At 34.5% G+C, this 19,673-nt stretch overlaps 1 non-coding gene across 1 annotated transcript; it reads right to left on the minus strand.

Moving 5' to 3' along the window:
• Positions 1-16,547: 16,547 nt before the first annotated feature.
• On the minus strand, positions 16,548-16,762 carry LOC113600052 (small nucleolar RNA U3). Its single transcript, XR_003421024.1, has one exon. It is a non-coding gene; the product is annotated as a small nucleolar RNA U3 (small nucleolar RNA).
• Between the last annotated feature and the right edge of the window lie 2,911 nt (positions 16,763-19,673).

Raw genomic sequence — 19,673 nt, forward strand, 5'->3', positions numbered from 1 at the left:
AGGAGGGTTATTGTATAGGATGACTTTCACTATCACTAACAGATGTTGATTACAGTAAAGTATTAATAAATTGTTATCATATACTGCATTTAATGTAACAGGCTATAAGACAGTAGAGGAAAGGGTCTCTATCTGCAGGCAGCCTGATCTAGAATGAAGTGAAGCGTTCCTAAGCTTACTCCTGTATGGAAAAGGAAAGGGCTGTCCATAGGTGCTTTGAAATGACAAAAAATATACTAGTGCCAGTTGTGGGCACCTTCCATTGTTCTGCAAAATCACTGATTTCTGCCAAACACCATGGGCTGAGACTGAGCATCTGAGTATGGGAGACAATCACCCACAATCCTGCAAAGAGAGAGTGAGAGAGAGAAGGAGACAGAGAGAGAGAGAGAGAGAGAACCATTGGCTCATTTGTGATCATGTGACATCTGGCATCATGTACTACCATATTGCAAGACATCACTCGTTTATCAAGTTAAAATTTATTAGAAACATTTGATCTTCTTGTGGAACACTCACAGAACAAGTTACAATCCAACGTTTTACTGTACTTCTCAACTCAGAGTCATTGATGGTGATATTTTTCAATACAATTACCATCCTCTATGTCATCAGGAACACTAGAGAAGAAATCTATAAAATAATTTAAAGCTATTGGTACTAGGTTCTTTTTTTTAAACTTTATTTACTCATTTTTGAGAGACAGCACTTGCATGTGTGGGTGGGGCAGAGAGAGAGGGAGAGGGAGAATCTCAAGCAGACTCCACACTGTCAGTACAGAGCCTGACATGGGGCTCAAACTCACATGAGTTTGGAGGGAGGGAGATCATGACCTGAGCCAACATCAAGAGTCAGATGCTTAACTGACTGAGCCACCCAGGCACCCCAGTACTAGGTTCTCAAACTGGCTTTGCATTTAAGTACTGCTAATCTACTTCCACTCCAGGAGTATTTATTCACCACCTCTCCCTCCCTCTAAAAAAAGCCAAACAACAGCAACGAAAAGCCCAAATATGTTCCTAGAGTTTAAAAGTTTTCCACTGTTTACTTCCAGATGATTTTAGTGATTATAAAACCCCATTGATTTTATGATGAATCTCAATATCAGAGATGGTAAACTATGAAAGAAAAGGACATCTTAGAACCATGAAATAAGATATCTGGTTCCAGGACATTGCCTGTGTTGATAACCACAACACAATTCCTTTGCTACATAATTTGGAAATCTGCTTTATTCACCACCACCCACTTAATGTGGCTATGTTAATACCATTTGAAACAATAGATTTGTTAGTAGGCAACACCCTTCATCTTTTTTTTTTTTTTTTTTTTTTTGGCAAAAAGACTGATTCTTTGTTAACTGAGAGGTCTTGATCCTTTGTCTTTTTAAATACATTTTAATCCTGATTCCCACTGTTTATGGTCCAGAAGCACTTGGTTTCTCCAGTACTGTGAATTCATTAATCTATGCTTAGAAATAAGCCATTTTTAAATTTCTGAGACCATAAATTTTTCTGTAATAACTTCCTAGAAGTAGCAAGTAATTATAAAAACAAGTTGTTACTCTAACCTTTTCCAACTCCTTGGCCTAGAGTAGTGGGCTCAGGATCCATCTTTCAAGTTATAACAAGTAACAGTTTTACCAAATGTTTTGCCACAGCATAAAGCAAACAAAGCTTTCAATTTTTCCAATTGGTAATATCCTTCTTTGATTTTAATTGCTAAACTGCTAATTCAATGTCATATATATATATATTACATAGATATATATGTGTGTATATATATATGACATACATATGTGTGTGTGTGTGTGTGTGTATATATATATGACATACATATATATATGTGTATATATATATGACATATAGAGAGCATTAGTCCACTACAGGGTACTAATGGGTTTATTACATTGCATTGATTTATTCTTAATAATCAGTTCAGATAATGGCTTGATACAATAAACGTTTACCCTTTGCTCACAAGAGAGTACAAGGTGGCTTCAGATTACCTGGGCAGGGTACAACGTGAAGGCTGCAGGTAAGGCCCTGCTCCACAGTGATTCAGTGACCCAACATGATAGAGACTCTTATGATATCTAATATGTAGTTCGAGAGCCACCCTGTGCATTGCCATTCCCTCCAGCTGGATGAGGATAAGAACATGGTGAAGTAGACATGGGAAGTTTTATGGAATTTGCACACATCATTTCTACTCATATTCCACATCTTAGAATTCAGTCAAGTTAGATTATAAGGAAGCCTGTGATATGAAGCCTGTGTTCCTAAGAAGAAAGGAAGAAAAAAATTCAATGGACAGCCACCAGTATTTACAAAGCAATACCATTTTGTTCTATATTACTTGAGTCTAAAATTTTTAAAAAATGAGATTAATCGTCCCAGTGTAACTTTTATAGTTGTGATGAGCAAAAGTGGTAACAAATGTCTTAGAGTTTTTTGTAAACCATAAAGCATCAACAAATGTTAGGTATTACTACATAATGACCATATCACGAAGTTATACAGTTGCAAAGAGGTTACAACTCTATTAGTTTGCTTTTGACACCAAAATTCTCTGAGAATCTTAAATAGAGCACTCAGTTATATTATTTATTTACTCTTTCAAATCAATGAGATTATCCCTGACAAGGTTTGAAGAAATTTCCTCTATATCAACAACATGTACAAAAACAAAACTATACAACCATATACGCTTTTTTAAGTTTGCCAGAAGGGGAGCTACACAAGAATGTTATAATGTTTCCACATGTTTGATAATTTCTTCATACAGAGGAAAATGGACAAGTACCTATATTTTTCAAATACAGCCTACAAAAGTATTTCCCTCAACACTGGAAACTTTTCAGAGACTGTCAGGCTCTCCTAGAATGGCACCACGCAGACAATACTGACTCTGTGGTCTTTAATTGAAAAACATTTCCCATTGTATTGATTATAATCTTTCAATTAATTTTGAATATCAAACTTCCATTTGACATGATATATTTTAGCAGTCAACATTAAAGGTTCTGAGCTAAGATCTCCTTTACTCACAAAAAAATAAAAAAATTGTGCATAAATTGAATCAAGAGAGCCCTACCACAAACCCTGAAATCCAGCAATCATCTATAAAACTGACAACTACCTATCCTGCTCACATTGCTTAACAAAATCTCTTGAACCAGTATGGTTCCAAGGCTGAGCTAAGAAGGTGACAATTATCTATTCAGTATTTTTGAGTCTTCAACACCAGTGAATTCTCACATAGAAAACAATAAGTCACGGCACGTACAAAGATTCTTTCTAGTCCAAGCGATATGCATAGCTATATACTTCATGTGATTTAGTGGACCCCTAATAGGCCAAAATCCAAGTTTAGCCACAGTGTCACACATCAATGGTTTCATCTAGTTGTACATTAAAGGTAAATCTAGCAGCTATCATAAACGACTTCAAAATATTAAAATGAATGTTATCTATTTTGAAGTGAACAATGTTACTGATAGAGTCACTGAAGCAATGATTTACTTTTCTAAGAGTAAAACAAATCCATGATATAAAAAATTTCTTTTTTCCAGGGGCTCCTGGGTGGCTCAGTCAGTTAAACCTCTGACTTGGGCTCAGGTCATGATCTCAGTTTGTGAGTTTGAGCCCCACATTGGGCTCTCTGCTGTCAAAGTAGAGCCCACTTTGGATCCTCTGTCCCCTTCTCTTGCCACCCCTCCCCCACTCATGCACATGCTCTCTCTCTCTCAGAAACAAATAAACATTAAAAAAAAGCACTTTAAAAAATTCTTTTTTCAACTTTAAGTCAATGTTTTCTTTTACTTGGAAATGTAAAAAGTAATTTTTTGAGATACTTCTGTTCAAGGCTTTTATGTTAGTGACAAATTCAAGATTATTTTTTAAGTATTAGTGTTTGAAAAATAAGTCATATGTTTACGATGCACTTTACCATGGATACAATTTTAATATAGACATTAGGTGATTTTTTTCTGCTTTTACTAGTAAGAACTCTGTCACACAAGAATGACTGGGCCTTGTGTGTCTCTTTAATGTCAACATTTATAAGAAAACAAAAGTCTAAGGAACTTTATTATGCTTTCCATTTTTGACATTTTCTCTCTTATACCAGGGATTAATATAAGGAACAGCAAATATGCATACTGTCAAGGAAGCACTACACTTTTTTTTTCAATGTTTATTTATTTTTGAGAGAGACAAGAGTGTGAGCAGGGGAGGGGCAGAGAGAGAGAGAAAGACACAGAATCCGAAGTAGGTTCCAGGCTCTGAGCTGTCAGCACAGAGCCCGGTGCGGGGCTCAAACCCAAGAACCGTGAGATCATGACCTGAGCTGAAGTCAGACGCTTAACCGACTGAACCACCCAGGTGCCGCACTACACTTTCTTTAATTTCTATCAATAGAAACTCTGAGCATAATGTCTCTTGTATGCCACCTCAAAATAGCTTATGGTAAAATAACTTCATAATGTGATATATCCATAGTTATTTTAATGCAGAAAAATTTTTAAAAAGGACTTGAAAGAAAAAGGTTTTTATGACTATTTTACAGAGAAATAAAACTAACACAAACAAAAATTCCATAATTTGTACTCCATATATCAAAGAATATAAAAAAAGAAACTTGTACTTTCTTGGAGAAATTAAGATATTTCTTTAAAATGCCTAAAGTTTAGCAGCAAAAATTTTAAACATTTTAAATATTATTTTGTCCCTTTTATTTTAATGAATAATTAATCTTCCTATATTTAAAACCATCAAAAGTGCAGACATTAAGGAAAGAAAACACTTGAGAACTTTATCAGGCCATTTGAGATTTCTCAGAACGACAATGATCATACAGTTTTTAAAAAGTGCCTCAATCAAATATTTTGTTGTTGCTTTATCAGCTTTTACTTTTAAATGTGGCATTTCTTCAATTGCTAATGTGCTTTTGGCAAATACATACAAATGATTTTCTTTAATGGTATGAGTATTGGGATTTTAATACCCTAAAATTAGTTTAAGTATTTCCTTTACAGACTATTATTACTCTTCCATTTAGGGGAAAATTTCTTCTCTAGGATTTATAAATGTAACTTATCTTGATGAATCCTTTACATATTATAGAAAAAAAATGAAAATAAGCATGCTAGGGACTAAATCCCCATCCTTTAGATTTGGGTTAATGATATAAAATATATACTTCATACACCCATGGAAGAAATCATGTCTTTTTTTCTTCCATCTCTAGTAATACAATTTTGGGATCTGTGTATAAAATGTATGTAGTGAGGACATTTATTTTAAACTTATTTAGTAACTTTACCATCAGTTGCCATTCCTGGTCTTGAATCCTTTAGGACCATTACATCCTCTAAAATGGTAATAATTTTGCAACTACTCAATTTTTAAATTAATATAAAAGATAAATATGCAGGATGTTTTTATCAGAGTCATTACTATTACCTATTCAAAATATAGACTTTGTATGAATAAGGCAGCTGCATTATAATGGAAAGAATACATAGGTTGAAGTTACAGGGCTTAGGCCTAAATCCCATCTATTCCCTTACTAATTCTAGTAGCTCTGGGCAGTTATATATACTATACCAGGAAAATATGTCAGGAAAACTAATGAACCATGATGTCAGACAAACTCATGTTCAAATTCCATTATTTTTTTCCAACTCGTGAAAAATAATGACTTTGGGAATTTTTATAAACTATGCAGAGTTTCTCTTTCTCTATCTCCAAATGGAGATAATAACATTCGTATTACAGTAGAAATGAATTTAGATAGATAAATGAACTATCAAACACTGGAAGCATGGTGAGCTCTCAGCAGATGCTTCTTTCATCATTCAGTTCTGTTCTAGTCCCTCTTTGAACCTCTGTATGGATCATAAAACTTTTGTAATTTAGAGCATTAAGTTAATTTTTTGCAGAACTTCTAGAATTATAATATATTTTTACAGGATCTGAATATTTTTTATTTGTTTTAAACATTTTACAGGGGCGCCTGGGTGGCTCAGTCGGTTAAGCATCCGACTTCGGCTCAGGTCATGATCTCACAGTCTGTGGGTTTGAGCCCCGCATCAGGCTCTGTGCTGACAGCTCAGAGCCTGGAGCCTGCTTCTGATTCTGTGTCTCCCTCTCTCTCTGCCCCTCCCCTGCTCATGCTCTGTCTCTCTCTGTCACAAAAATAAATAAAAACATTAAAAAAAAATTAAAAAAAAATAAAGAACATTTTACAGAACAAATCATATGCCTAGTCTGACTGAAAAATGATTCATGCATAAATTTAATGGGTGTTTATTTAGAACCTATCATGTGCCAGGCACCATATTTTTTCCAAAGAAAATAGCGATAAACAAGTGAGATACATTCTGCTGTGTTTTGTGGACCTTTAAATGGGACAGGCAAGTAAAAACTGAAACATAAACAAATTACATTTAAGTTGTGATGGGCTATGAAGTGAAGCAAAGAGAGAGAAAGAGAAAGAAACTGTGGGAATAAAAGAATATGTCAAATATGGTTAGATAGGCTTCATAGAAATGCATACTCAGAAACTGTGCTTGGAATGGAGAAGAACCAATGATATAAAGAATGGGGGGAAAGAGCATTGCAGGCAAAAGGAACATCTTATGAAGAAGCCATTGAAGTGAGAAAGGGTTGAGTTTGACAAGCTTAAGGAACTGAAAGAATATCCCTGTACCCGTAGCTTATTATACCAGAAAACACTAAAGGCACAAAATTGAAGGACGAGGAAGAACATACCATCCTGAGACTTATGTATTATTGAAAGATTTATGGATTTATCTTTCAGTGCAATGAGATGCTAGTGAAGGATTTCAGGTGAGTCAATGACATAATGTGATTTGAATTTGAAGATTTCCTTACCAATAAATATAGAAAGGTCTGAAGGAAGGCAAAAGAGAGAAGAAAGAAAACAGCTGGAATGCTAGTTCACTAGGTCTATTAGTGGCCTAGACCAAGATGTTAGCGGTAGAGACAGAATAAACAGAATTTGTTTATGGATTAGCAAAAGAGAGGAAGGGAAAGAAAGAAATAAAAGATGATTCCTAGATTCCCACCATGAGACATCTGGATGAATGGTAATGTCATTCATTTCACTCACTGATGTGGGAAATATCGGGTGATGGAGCAGAGGGTATATATTTAGATTGGAAAAGCTAGACACATTAAGTCTAATTCCAAACAGAGATTTCAAATAGATAAATATTCTCCTTGAACATAAAATTTATAGTGACTACCATATTTATAGATTATTCCTAACATACGAGCTAGTGAATTCTTCACATTTCTTATTATATTTCAAAGAAACTATATGAAAAAAAAAGGTAGGCTCTCTTCAGAGAATGCTTATAATATTCTGGGGCATAAATATTACTTAATTAAAATTTTTATATTAAGGAGTTTAACACAGTATAATGGAATTCCTGAAACTTCTATTTTATACCCATACCTGCCTCTAAATTTGCCTGCAACTTTAATGTTATTTTATCTATATTATTTTTTAAATTCCTGAATTGATGCTTTTGTACTAAATGTATTACACTTCCTTTCCCTTCCTGTTCTCACATCCTGAGAGGGCATGATTTTTATCTATATCTGCCCATCTGCTTAACTATAGACCCATCTGTCTGTCTGTCTGTCTGTCTTTATATCCACTTATACACACACACACACAAACACACATACACTCTTACAATGTACTATATTATAGTATATATAATTGCATGAACTATGTGATTAGGGCACGTATAGTATTCTCAGTATTCACCATGCAAAATTTGATATAAAGTGATTATATTTGAGACCTGGACAAAGAAACCTAAGAATGACAAATACCAAGTTTATCAATATCAGTTAAATCCAATTAGAAAGGTTAGAGAAGTAAGTAACTTGTCCACTGTTATGAAAATTATAGACAAAGGTTATCTCTCTAATTTAATTCTAAAATTGATGGCACTAATCATTATACACTACATATACTGAATTTAAAGAAATCAGATAAGCTAGATCTGCAGTGATATCTAATTTTCCATTAAACTTATATATGCATGTGTATGTATATGTAGACATATACATACATATACTTAAATGTATACATACACTCATATATATACATACACTAATGAGACTTATTTGGCAAATACGGGATCAATTTTAGACTCTGACCAAGGAATATAATTACTGACAAATCAAATACTCTATACAGAATATATCCAGTTGGATGTCATACTTGAGTTACTGGTCATACTATACTTCCTGGATTAAAATACTGTCTTCAAGAGAGTGGGGTGTTTGAACTCTCCATAGGACTTAGTACATAAATTCTCTTCACCATGGAGTACTAAACAGGTCATTAATTAACTTCTTTTCAGGTTATTTTTGTCAGCATTATAAGAAAAACAATTAGCTAAGCATAAACTACAAATGCCAGTAGAGATGGTTTACAGTGTAATAGCAAGAAAGCCAGTGGCATAGAGACAAGCACATTTTCAATGATGGCACTATGTGGATCCACAGTCACATAAATGTGCTGACAAATCTACACTGAAGTTTTATAAACATGGAAACTAAAATGTCACTGAATTATACACTAATTGTATTTATAATGTTACATTGTAGGAAATAAAATGTGTTCTGAGGAATACAGGCCATATCTTCATGTCTAAGGCATATCACTGATACTATGTCTACCCATAGTCTTTGCACCCTCTTTTCCCTCCCACAGAGGTATTACAGTTTTGTTTATTATACTTATGTTTATTTAATATTCTTTATAATTCTTCTCCCAAACACATTTACTTGAATATAATGCTTTCCCATTTTGTCATTAGTCTGTATTTCATTTTAAGATACATGACACAAAGTTTCTAATTGGAATCTTAGACCCCAATTAATGTGGAAGTCATCTGTTTTAGGCTGGTTAAGTAATGAGAAAGAAAGATAATATTCTCTAAAGTACCTAAGAAAATAGATAAGGTTTAAGGGCTTATCTTTACTTTTTCTTGTAAAGATACATATTAAAGAATGATCATCTCCTTAAGAGATAAAAGGTTAGCTATCATTCTTTGTTAATTGTAACCATTGCTCTTTTATATAAAGGTTCATTTATAGCTAACTCCATGCATTTGTCTCCTAATTTAGAGTTGTCAAAACACACAGAAGATTCATTATTTTCCATCTGACCAGAAAGCAAGAAGTAACTTTTGAATCTTGTCTGAAGCTTTATAGGTACTAGTATCACAAGGAAGGGAAGGGTTACTAACATTAGCTGAGAGCCTACTTTGTATAGGATACTGTGCTAGAAACTTCTACAGTCATTTTAATAAACCAGTGAAGTGGGATTTTTAATACAAATGTTATGATAAGGAAATCTAGAGTGAGAATGGGAAACTTTCCCAAGATCATACGGTAATATCAGAACATGGTTTCCTGATTTCAAAGCTATTTGGTCCCATAATATTTCACTACTACTCCGTGTTTTTATGGCAATTTGTTCAAATAATTCTTTTTTTAAAATTTTTTAATGTTTATTTTTGAGAGGGAGAGAGACAGAGTGTGAGCGAGGGAGGGGCAGAGAGAGAGGGAGACAGAATCTGAAGCAGGCTCCAGGCTCGGAGCTGTCAGCCCAGAGCCTGATGCAGGGCTCGAACCCACAAACCATGAGATCATGACCTGAGCTGAAGTCAGATGCTCAACCGACTGAGCCACCCAGGCGCCCCTAAATTATTTCAAACAGTAAGAAGTTAGTCATAAATTATTCATGTTAAAATATACCTTTTATTAATTTACATCCATTACAGGCCTTGTAACTCTCTTTTGTATCCAATGGTCTACTAGTCTTCTAGTACCAAATTTTTGGCTTTCTGAAGAGAGTAGAATCCTGAGTTCCCAAGACAGGGCTACCCCATAGTAATGCTCATTTTTAAAAAGTAAAAGAAGTATTATCATTGTTCAAAAGTAAGGAGTGATGGTAATTAGATATTAAGTTTCACTAGTAAAAACTGTATTCTCAACATTCATAAACAGCACCTGCTTTGACTGTCAGAAACTTAGAAGATAAATTGTATGGTTACATTAGCTCTAACAAAAGTATAATCCTGTGTTACAGGACTATAAAGAATAGCAGCAAAATGGACTATGGATCAAGAAAAGCTTTCTAAAAGGTACTGCTATCTTTATTTAACTAATAAAGAAATCAGAATCAATCAAAATTGTTTTGCCCAATGTGACAAAGCTATTGCCAAGTGGAGTCTTCATCTGAGTGTAAGCCTTTACATTCTACACAGTATTGCTCTTTCTCAGTATGTAAAGTCTGAAGATTTTCAGTGCAGGGCATAATTGAAGACCTAAAACCATAGCTATTCCTATACTGGAAGAGAGTGTTGGTTCAAAAAGAATATGCCAGAGTAAATAAACTAAAGCATTAAAACCTCATTAATTAGTTCCCCTGATCAATATCTGTGATAGCTGATGCAAAAATGCATTTGCAATTTAACCTCTACATAGTTTATAAAATTATTTTATCTGTATCCTGCTTTATATGATGCCTTGAATAACATTCTGCAGGAATCACTTGGGTCCTTTGTTCCTGAATTATGGCAAGCTTCCCTGTTCATTGTAAATTCCATTAGCAGTGGTCAGTGGAGAGCCTTGTGTAACTCTAAGTCACTTTACCAGTGCTCCGACAAGGGTCAAAGTCAAATCCCTGGTACTAGATCAAACACTAGAGCTAGCTACTTCTATTCAACACCGATAACACTGTATCTGATCAAGGAGGGTTCATGATCCTAGAGCAACAATGACCTTTCCAAAAGTCCATCTTTTTACAACAACTACCTTTCCAAAAGTCAATCTTTTTGTTTCAATTTCCAGGGATCAAGAGAAAGCTCCAGATTCCCACTTCTATTCCCTAATACTATAAATATCATTAGCACTATCTTCCTTGTCTAACACAAATTGTATTAACTTTTTGGTCCCTATAGATCTAGTCACCACATGAAAGGTCCAAGATTCCAAAGTCATGTCTTAAATTCTAAACTAATGAATTTATCTAGTTACCTTACCTAAAACCCATCACATCTCTTCACTTTTTAAAATATCCCCAGTGTCCTCTTTGAAATTGCCAAAAGATCATTACCAAAATCTCTACAAATATAGTCTCTTATCTGAACGTTTCTTTCCTGAGTGATCCAGTTTTTATGGCAACCTACTCTCTCCTGAGAACACCAATTTCCCTGTAACCTTTTCAAGTGCCAGTAGGTTTTATCCCTGAGAAACACCCTTCTTCCTATAATCTGTCCTCCAGTATACCCCAGACTCTCATTCCTTTGTTTATAACCCTAAATAGAACATCACTGATAACTACCATCTGTGACACACACCTCATTCTCTTCAACACCTTCTATTTTCCATGTTGACTCCCTGATGATAGGGTGCCAATCCATTGGTTCTGTTACCTATTCACATATGCCAGCCATTTCAATTATTTCACCACTTAGGTAATTTCTTTCCACTGTACTTAAACTCCATAGAGTCATTATAATCCCCCTATTGCATATACCCTGAACTCTCTTAACCCTCTTTCATTTTTTTTTTACCTCAGTAAAAACATAACACTGGTTAAATCTAATTCTCCAGTTACACTACACTTGTACCACTCACAAAAATCAAACTGTTAGCAAAACAATATGTAAAGCAATATAGTAACCTGGATTGGACAGTCATCTGCTTAACATCATCAAATAGTTTACATTTAGATGCAAAAGTGAGCAGGAGTAGTATAAGCATAACTGTCAGACATATAATGGAACGCTCGATTGTCAAAGCACTGCAGGCGACAAGAACTTGTGCTCAACCAACCACAATGTCCTCTTTGCTGATTTTAAAATACGTGAGGTATTGTTTCATCTCAGAGCCTTTGAACAGATTGTCCCACTTTTTATAGTGCTCTTTCCAAGGAGATGGCTCCATTACTACCTCAATTTTTTTTCAAAGGCCACCTCTTTAAAGAGGGCTAGCCTCATTTAAATTTGCAAGTGAACTTCCTAGGGAATTGCAGAATAAATATGGCCTTTAATAGCCCTATGTTTGGGTCCCATTCACCCACATTGCTGAATGCCACTTCAAAGCCAACAAATCAATTTTTTTAATGGCATTGGATGGCAGTTTCTCATTTGGCACATTTTGTGATATCTGTTTTATGCTTCCATCTTTTTGATAGTTCATATGTATGCAATGTGACACAGTATTTATTCTGTAAAAATGGTAGCAAAATGTCAAGGTGTTAACAGTGTTTAATTTTAGATGCACATAATACAGATGATTATTATTTTATTTTACCCTTTTCTATGTTATTTAAAATTCAAAAATAATTGCAAAATCTCCTGTGACTATATAAGTGCTCAAACACATTTTGTTAATTTTAAGTCTTGTTTTCTTGTCCTAATTATGTGACATTATTTATGACTAATCTTAAGGAGTCATTTCAACGTTCCAGGAAAACCTTTCCTCACCTATAAAATCACGTGGTTTTAGTGATGCTATCTTGAGTCTCTTCTAGCTCTGATCTCTGACCTTAGGATCTTGCTACAGATACTGCACACAAATGAAAATAAAAATACAAGTGAATAATTTTAAATTCTGAACATGCTTGTTACTAAATGAGATTGACCTCTTCAGATAATAACTTAGTGGGGATTTTCTCAATAAGTGTTTTTGACCACTTGGAAGGAATTATTTGAAAGTGATAGAGTTACAATTTCAGGTGTCAGGACTCCAATACTTACAAGGGTTGGGGAGTAGATGGCTGAGGAAAGATAGTAATGCATTTCTATCATTCTTAATTTTACAAAACCAAGCAAAAAGTGAATAATAATCCCATATCACAGATTATGCCTATAACACTAGAAAGCTTTAGTTAATACCTGTCAGGAGAGTTACATTCCCCATTCCTCTTTATTAATTACTCCTGTAGTGAAAGAGAGAAGAGAGAAGAGAGAGAGAGAGAGAGAGAGAGAGAGAGAGAGAGAGAGTACAAAAATACCACTTTGAAATAAGCCAAAAAAAAAATAACTTCCCCACATTCAGGTGAGTTTTGTTTACTTATTTCTATGCGTTTTTGTTGTTGTTGTTATTGTTGTTGTTGTTGTTTTTCCAATCGGCAAAATTTCCAAGGAGACACAAAATCTGAAACTGGTTTCCTGTATTCATTTTCGACTGCTGGTAGCACAGCAACATACATTATCTTAGTTTTGTGAGTCAGAGGTCTGGGCATGGGTTGGCAGGATCCTCTGGTCAGGGCCTCTACAAGGTTGTAATTAAGATGTCAATAGGGCTACATTTCTCATCTAAAAGCTTGATTAGTGAAGAATTCTCTTCTAAACTCATTGAGGTTGTTGGTAGAAGGCATTTCCTTGCCATTATGTGACTGAGGACCCAGTTTTTTACTGACTGTTGGATAAGGGCTGTCCTCAGGTCATAGACACCACCTAGCATTTCTGCCACATGGCCCTCTCCATAACAATTTCACAATCTAACTTTTTGCTTCTTCAAGGCCAACAGGAAAACCTCACACTCCAGTAGGCTAAGGTGAAGTCTTATACAATGTAATGTAATCATAGAAGTGATATCCTATCTTTGGCATTTTCTACTGGCTAAAAATAGGTCATAGATTCCATATGCACTCAAAGGGAGGGATTACACAAGAATCTGACACATTGGCAAATCACCATAGTACATGTTCACTGCAATCTCCCAAGATGCCAGAAACCAGAGTTTTAGTTTGGACAATATTAGAGAATTAAGGAGAGGAGACGAAGACCTTACGGATCATCTAGTCTACATGCTAATATCTCAGAAATTGGAAAACAGGCTCAAGGAAATAAACAACAGTCTGAAATATCCTGTATTGGGTAGCAGAGCTGATTTGAAATCATAGTTGTCCTGAATCGCCTGTCTGACCCTTAGATAAAGGCAGCGATTAAATTATGTCATTGAATCAAATTATTTTCTATGGTAATGCATCACAAATTTTTCAATACATACTACTGATGGAAAAACCAGGTTTCTATATATAGCAATTTACTTCTAACCAAATTTTGGAGTACAGAAAATTAATCGGCAGTCATTTGTATTGCTGAAGGATTTTGTTCTCATATGAACCTGACCAGTGGTCATTTTAGCTATGTACTATTTATCCTACTATTCTGGAACACAAAGCTTAAGCACTGAAAGAAACTATTATTTAATCCTTCCTCATTTGACACAGATAAACAGATGCTCATTATTTGAATATAATGCTGTAATAAGTACATAAATTTATTCCATGGTTAAGTATATTGCTAAAGGAATTACGGTTTGGGTTTATGCATGTAAAATTTGATTTTTACACCTTTTGAAACAGAAATCACTTACAATTTTCAGTAAACAATGAAGATGATGACTTTAACATTGATATTACTAGCTAAAATATTATCATTTAATTTCTCCAGTGTTCTTTGTTTCTCTCAAAAGCAGTTTGTTTTTACGTCAACTGTTGTGCAATGGGATGAGACAAGGTCACACTGGTAATTTCGTCTGCAAGAAACAGCTTTATTCTGCAGTATAACAGAGGAACCAACAGAAAAGTAGCACATGGTAAAATGGACAAGCAATACACAATCCTAAACACAGTTAAATTAAGGTTTCCCTATGTCAATAACCCATATGACTTGCTGAAATTTAGAAATAGCTATAACCTACACTATTGTCTCTACTAAAAAAGGAAACAGGGTCTCGTCTTGTTCACTGGTCATCTGGAGAAGTTCTATGCTCACTAAAGTTCTATGGTAACAATTTTGTCAAACAGTGAAAATGCGCAAAATTTTACCTTTTTTTCTGTATGGTCTATGAGAATTAAATTTATGTTGAAATTCTCCATTCAAGGAATGAATACGTAATATCTTTTGTGTTTTAATTTGCAGACATTGGCATTTTTTAAGGACCAGTAGTGGTCCTTCAATTTTTATCTTCAGAGCTAAGCAAATCTGTCTTTCATTTTTTTTAATAGTTTATGCTATAGTATGATGGGAAAAAAGAAAATCTTAGACAAACATTTCTAAATATGGTAAATGTCCAATATGTCTTTACATTGTTATGCCTTCTTTTTTAAAAAAATGTATCTGTGAAAGTCAGTGGTAAGTTATGTTTAATTACTCAAGTACCTGTCTTTACTAGATGTTATTCAGGGTGATTTAACTTGTCACGTTTCTTGCCTTCAATTATAGTCTGGAAACACTATTAAAATCCATGCAGCAGATTCAAACAATTCTTAAAATAAAATAAAGGAAATTAGCTTGAAAAATGTTAGAGAGATGTCAAAAATAACAGCTATACACTCTAATTTAGGATTTAATGGTAAATTTAGCACGAGTAGAAAGTTTTATGATTCATTTCACTGGGATTGATTTGAATATTTGAGCACCTTTTTCTCCTTTAGTGGAAATTATTTGTTCCTGAGTACCCTCACAAAAACAATTAGCTAGTGTGATTGCAAAGCATATGTTTACTGGCAGATGTTGAGAATTTAATGCATCGGTCGGTGTAAATAAATAAGGAAAATTATAATTTTATTATAATTCTAAATATGAAAACATTAAATTGAGTTCTATGGCTCATTAATTGTCTTATCAGTTTAACTTGCATATTAAGAATTAAAAATAAAACCAGGCTATTAAGTGTGGGCAAAAATGAAGTTTTTATATAACAGCTCATATCATTAGAATAAAAATAACAACTGTTTTATTAAAATATCCAAAAGTCAGAATATGCAATTATTCATGAATTTTTAATAATACCTTTGTATCATAAAAATTGTTTTTCAGCATAATACTGTAAAACATGCATATTCTAGGAAGTAAACTAAAGCATAACAAAGATGTATAAAACAAAACTATTCATTGCCTTCCTGTACCCCACCATCTCAATTTCCAGCCCCTAATTTAACCAACTTTATACCATCTAGTGCATTTTTTTCTGACAACTTTGTTTTCAGATCTTTGTACATGTGTGTGTATACACATACACACACATACACACAGCACACACACATATAACTTAGAATTTTAGTGGACAACATCATGGACTATTACTATTTCCTCATTCATGAATAAACTCCTTTACCCCTATAATGATTTCTACGTTTGTAAAGTCATAAGAGTATATACAATAAAAATATACATGAAAATTAAATTTGATTTAAATAATGTTAAGGTAATATTAACTAAGATTTTTTTTTCAAAATAACTAAGAATGCCTTAGCGTTTATCAGTTCAAGACATAGATTAACATATCGAATTTGATTAGTGAGGAAATTCTTGTGTCATCCTTCCTGTGATTGATTTGTTCTTAGGATCTTGTACAAAAAAGAAGTAGGTAAGAACAAAACACATAAAGAGATACTAGGTATGATTTTGAATTTTTTTAGAAATAGATACAGGTATATAATATTTCTTTTTTTGTTGCTTTTCTTTTTTCATCACTCAGACCTGGTCCTCTCCCTCTTACTCCCCCAAAGGAGAAGACGAATGATCATCAGTGGTAATTGGCTGTCATTGGAAACAAGACCCAAAGTCACCTTCACGCTCAGGAGAGAACATTGTACCTCTTCCTTGTGGTTTCGGGTACTCTAAATGTTCAGAAAAGCTTCTCTAGTAACAGACTATGGATATGATCTCTGAAAGTATAGTCTTACAGATATAATACTTCTAAGTAACTTAGGGAAATGAAATTGAAAACTGTTACTTCAAATTAAGTCACAATTTTAAAATATTTTTCACCAAAAACAAAGTAGCTTGCATTTTATAAAAGTATAACTTTTTAAGTAGATGGTTACCAATTTCAAAGTTCAACTGACTTTCACTAAGAATGATTTTATAGTTGACAGTCATGTTATAGAACTACATGAAAAAGAAACAAAATCATTTCTGAAGGCTATTTTAGACCCAGAGTGCTATAAGTAAGTGGGACTAGTTCTAAAAGTAATGAAAACAGCTTGAACTCTACAGTTTTTTTTCCCAAAAGGATGCAATAGTCAATAGTCTAAATTTCATATACAAATGAACTTAAAGAATGAAACCATAAATAAAGAATGAATGTTTTGCTCCCTCTAAAGAGCAATATGTGGATAGATTTGAGGTTTATTTCAAGAAATGTTAGAATTTACTTTTCAGTGGCATGACCAGAAGACACAATAATAATGAATGTAGAAACAAACCTAAAGAAGGGGAGATTGCTGGTGGCAATAAGGAAAACAAAAGGATTGTAGAGAATATAATAATGTCATATTCAGAGAGAGAAAGAGATCCTAAGTAGTGACTAAGTAATCAAAAAGTAACAGATCACAAATATTTTAAGTAGTGCTTTACAGATAAAAGGAAGAGACTGAGTAAATCTTGAGGAGGTGCGATAGATGGCTTTGCCACCAGACAGGTTTCTTTTAGGTGGCTCTTATTTAGCAGTATTGAGCAGAATTGCCTGGCAGTTCCATCCCCTAAGACAGAGTAGCAAGGCCCATTTCAAATTTTCAGAACAGCTGGAAGATCATCAGATGCTCATTCCAATCAAATTAGCTGGAGCTGGAACTGGGATAAATTCTTGTACGGGGAAGCAAAAGGAAGATAGTAGAAGAAATGAAAGTAATGCCTTGGTATACATAAGCTTAATAATGATGGTATCAGAATGAATCTTTCCATATTGAATATACATTGCACCTTCTGCAGTTCTTGATTAAGTGGCCATGTATTCATTTGGGCTCCACTATGTTAAATGTACCTGGTGGAGTTTATAATGATCAGTCTAGAATAGTATTTATTTATGTTAGTTTTCTAGTAAATCTCCAGCGTAATTTCAAGTAAGTAATATTAAGCACTATTCAAAGATGGGGTCAGTTAAAACTCTGAGTCAGAACAATTTATGCTAAAATGTTGATGAAAGTCATTAATATATGAAAATATTACTAGAGTCTTATTAATATGTTATCATATTTTAAAATAAATTATCTGTTAAAACATGCAAATAACAATTGAGAACCTATGATATTGAGAATTGACTTTAAAACCAAACCTAACAGAACATAAATAATAATACTAGTGTTATTATTTTAAAAAAAATTACTGAGGGGCTCCTGGGTGGCTCAGTTGTTTAAGCATCGGATTCCTGATTTTGGCTCAGGTCATGATCTAACAGTTTGTGGGTTCCAGCCCTGTGCTGGGCTCTATGCTGGCAGCATGGAACCTGCTTGGGATTCTCTCCCTCTCCCTCTCCCTCTCCCTCTCCCTCTCCTTCTCCCTCTCCCTCTCCCTCTCCCTCTCTCTTGGCTCCTCCCCTGCTTGTGCTCTCTCTCTCTCAAAATAAATAAACATAAACTTAAAAACTTTTTTTAAAAATTAAAAAAATTACTGAACTTGGCTAGACCAGAAAATTTCAGAGAGGGAATGATGTGAAAAGGATGCACAAATGGTTTCACTTCTGTTTGTTCTTGAACCAACAAAGGAATTGTACAAAGGTTATTTGAGCATAACCAGGAGCACTGAAGCAGAACTGAAAAATGGAAATCATAAGCAGCTGTATTTTTGCTTTCACAGCTCCTTCACAATTGACCTAGTGAATGACAAATCTCTCTTGACTCCAAATAAACACTTCAGGAGTCTTCATAATTACGGTGGTACTTTCAGGTAATCAAAAGTCCTACAATTAGGGGTGCCTGGGTGGATCATTGGGTTGAGCATCCAACTTTGGCTCAGGTCATAATCTCATGGTTTGTGAGTTCCAGTCCCACATTGGGATCTGTGCTGTCAGCTCAGAGGCCACTTCAGATCCTCTGTTCTCCTCACTCTCTGCCCCTCCTCAGCTTGTGCTCTCTTAAAAATAAACATAAAAGAAAACATTTAAAAAAAAGGGTCCTACAACCACATTAATTAACAAACAGATTCAATATGGCTGGTCTTCAAACAGCAGCAACCTTCACCATTTTTCCTATGGATTTCCAAGGCAAAAGTTTAGCCCTTGTCCACTGAGTTCTCTAATCTCAGGGGATACAAGCCAACATTTTGAGTAGTCTCACTGAAGCCCATCTCTCTTGACTTAGGGGAACACCAGCACCCCCTTTTTGAGTGAGGTGGTGTTTACTATGCAACTTTCTCTAAGCTCTCTCAAAAAATCCTTCCTAAAATCCTGAATAGTCTTAACTTTTTTAGTCAGTAGAAGTGACGAGTTCAAGACTCATATTTTTAGGATCTCCTTTTTGAAAGGTCTGCAGATTAGATGGTCAAACATCTCACCTGTACCTTAGTACTTCTACAAACCTTTCCAATTACCATTACATATCAGTAAATTGATGCAGCTGACTTATTTCCTCCTTAATCTCTTTGAACCTTCACCTGCTTCCACCTGCTCCAAACAAAGCAGACCAAAACCATGATGAGCAAGCTGATAAAGAAAGGGAAAGAAAGAAAGGAGAGAGAGAGAAAGAGAGAGGAAGGAAGGAAGGAAGGAAGGAAGGAAGGAAGGAAGGAAGGAAGGAAGGAAGGAAGGAAGGAAGGAAGGAAGGAAGGAAGGAAGGAAGGGAAGAAAGAAGGAAGGAGGGAGGGAAGGAAGGCAGGC

The sequence above is a fragment of the Acinonyx jubatus genome, chromosome C2, assembly GCF_027475565.1.
Source record: "Acinonyx jubatus isolate Ajub_Pintada_27869175 chromosome C2, VMU_Ajub_asm_v1.0, whole genome shotgun sequence".
Taxonomy (NCBI): domain Eukaryota; kingdom Metazoa; phylum Chordata; class Mammalia; order Carnivora; family Felidae; genus Acinonyx; species Acinonyx jubatus.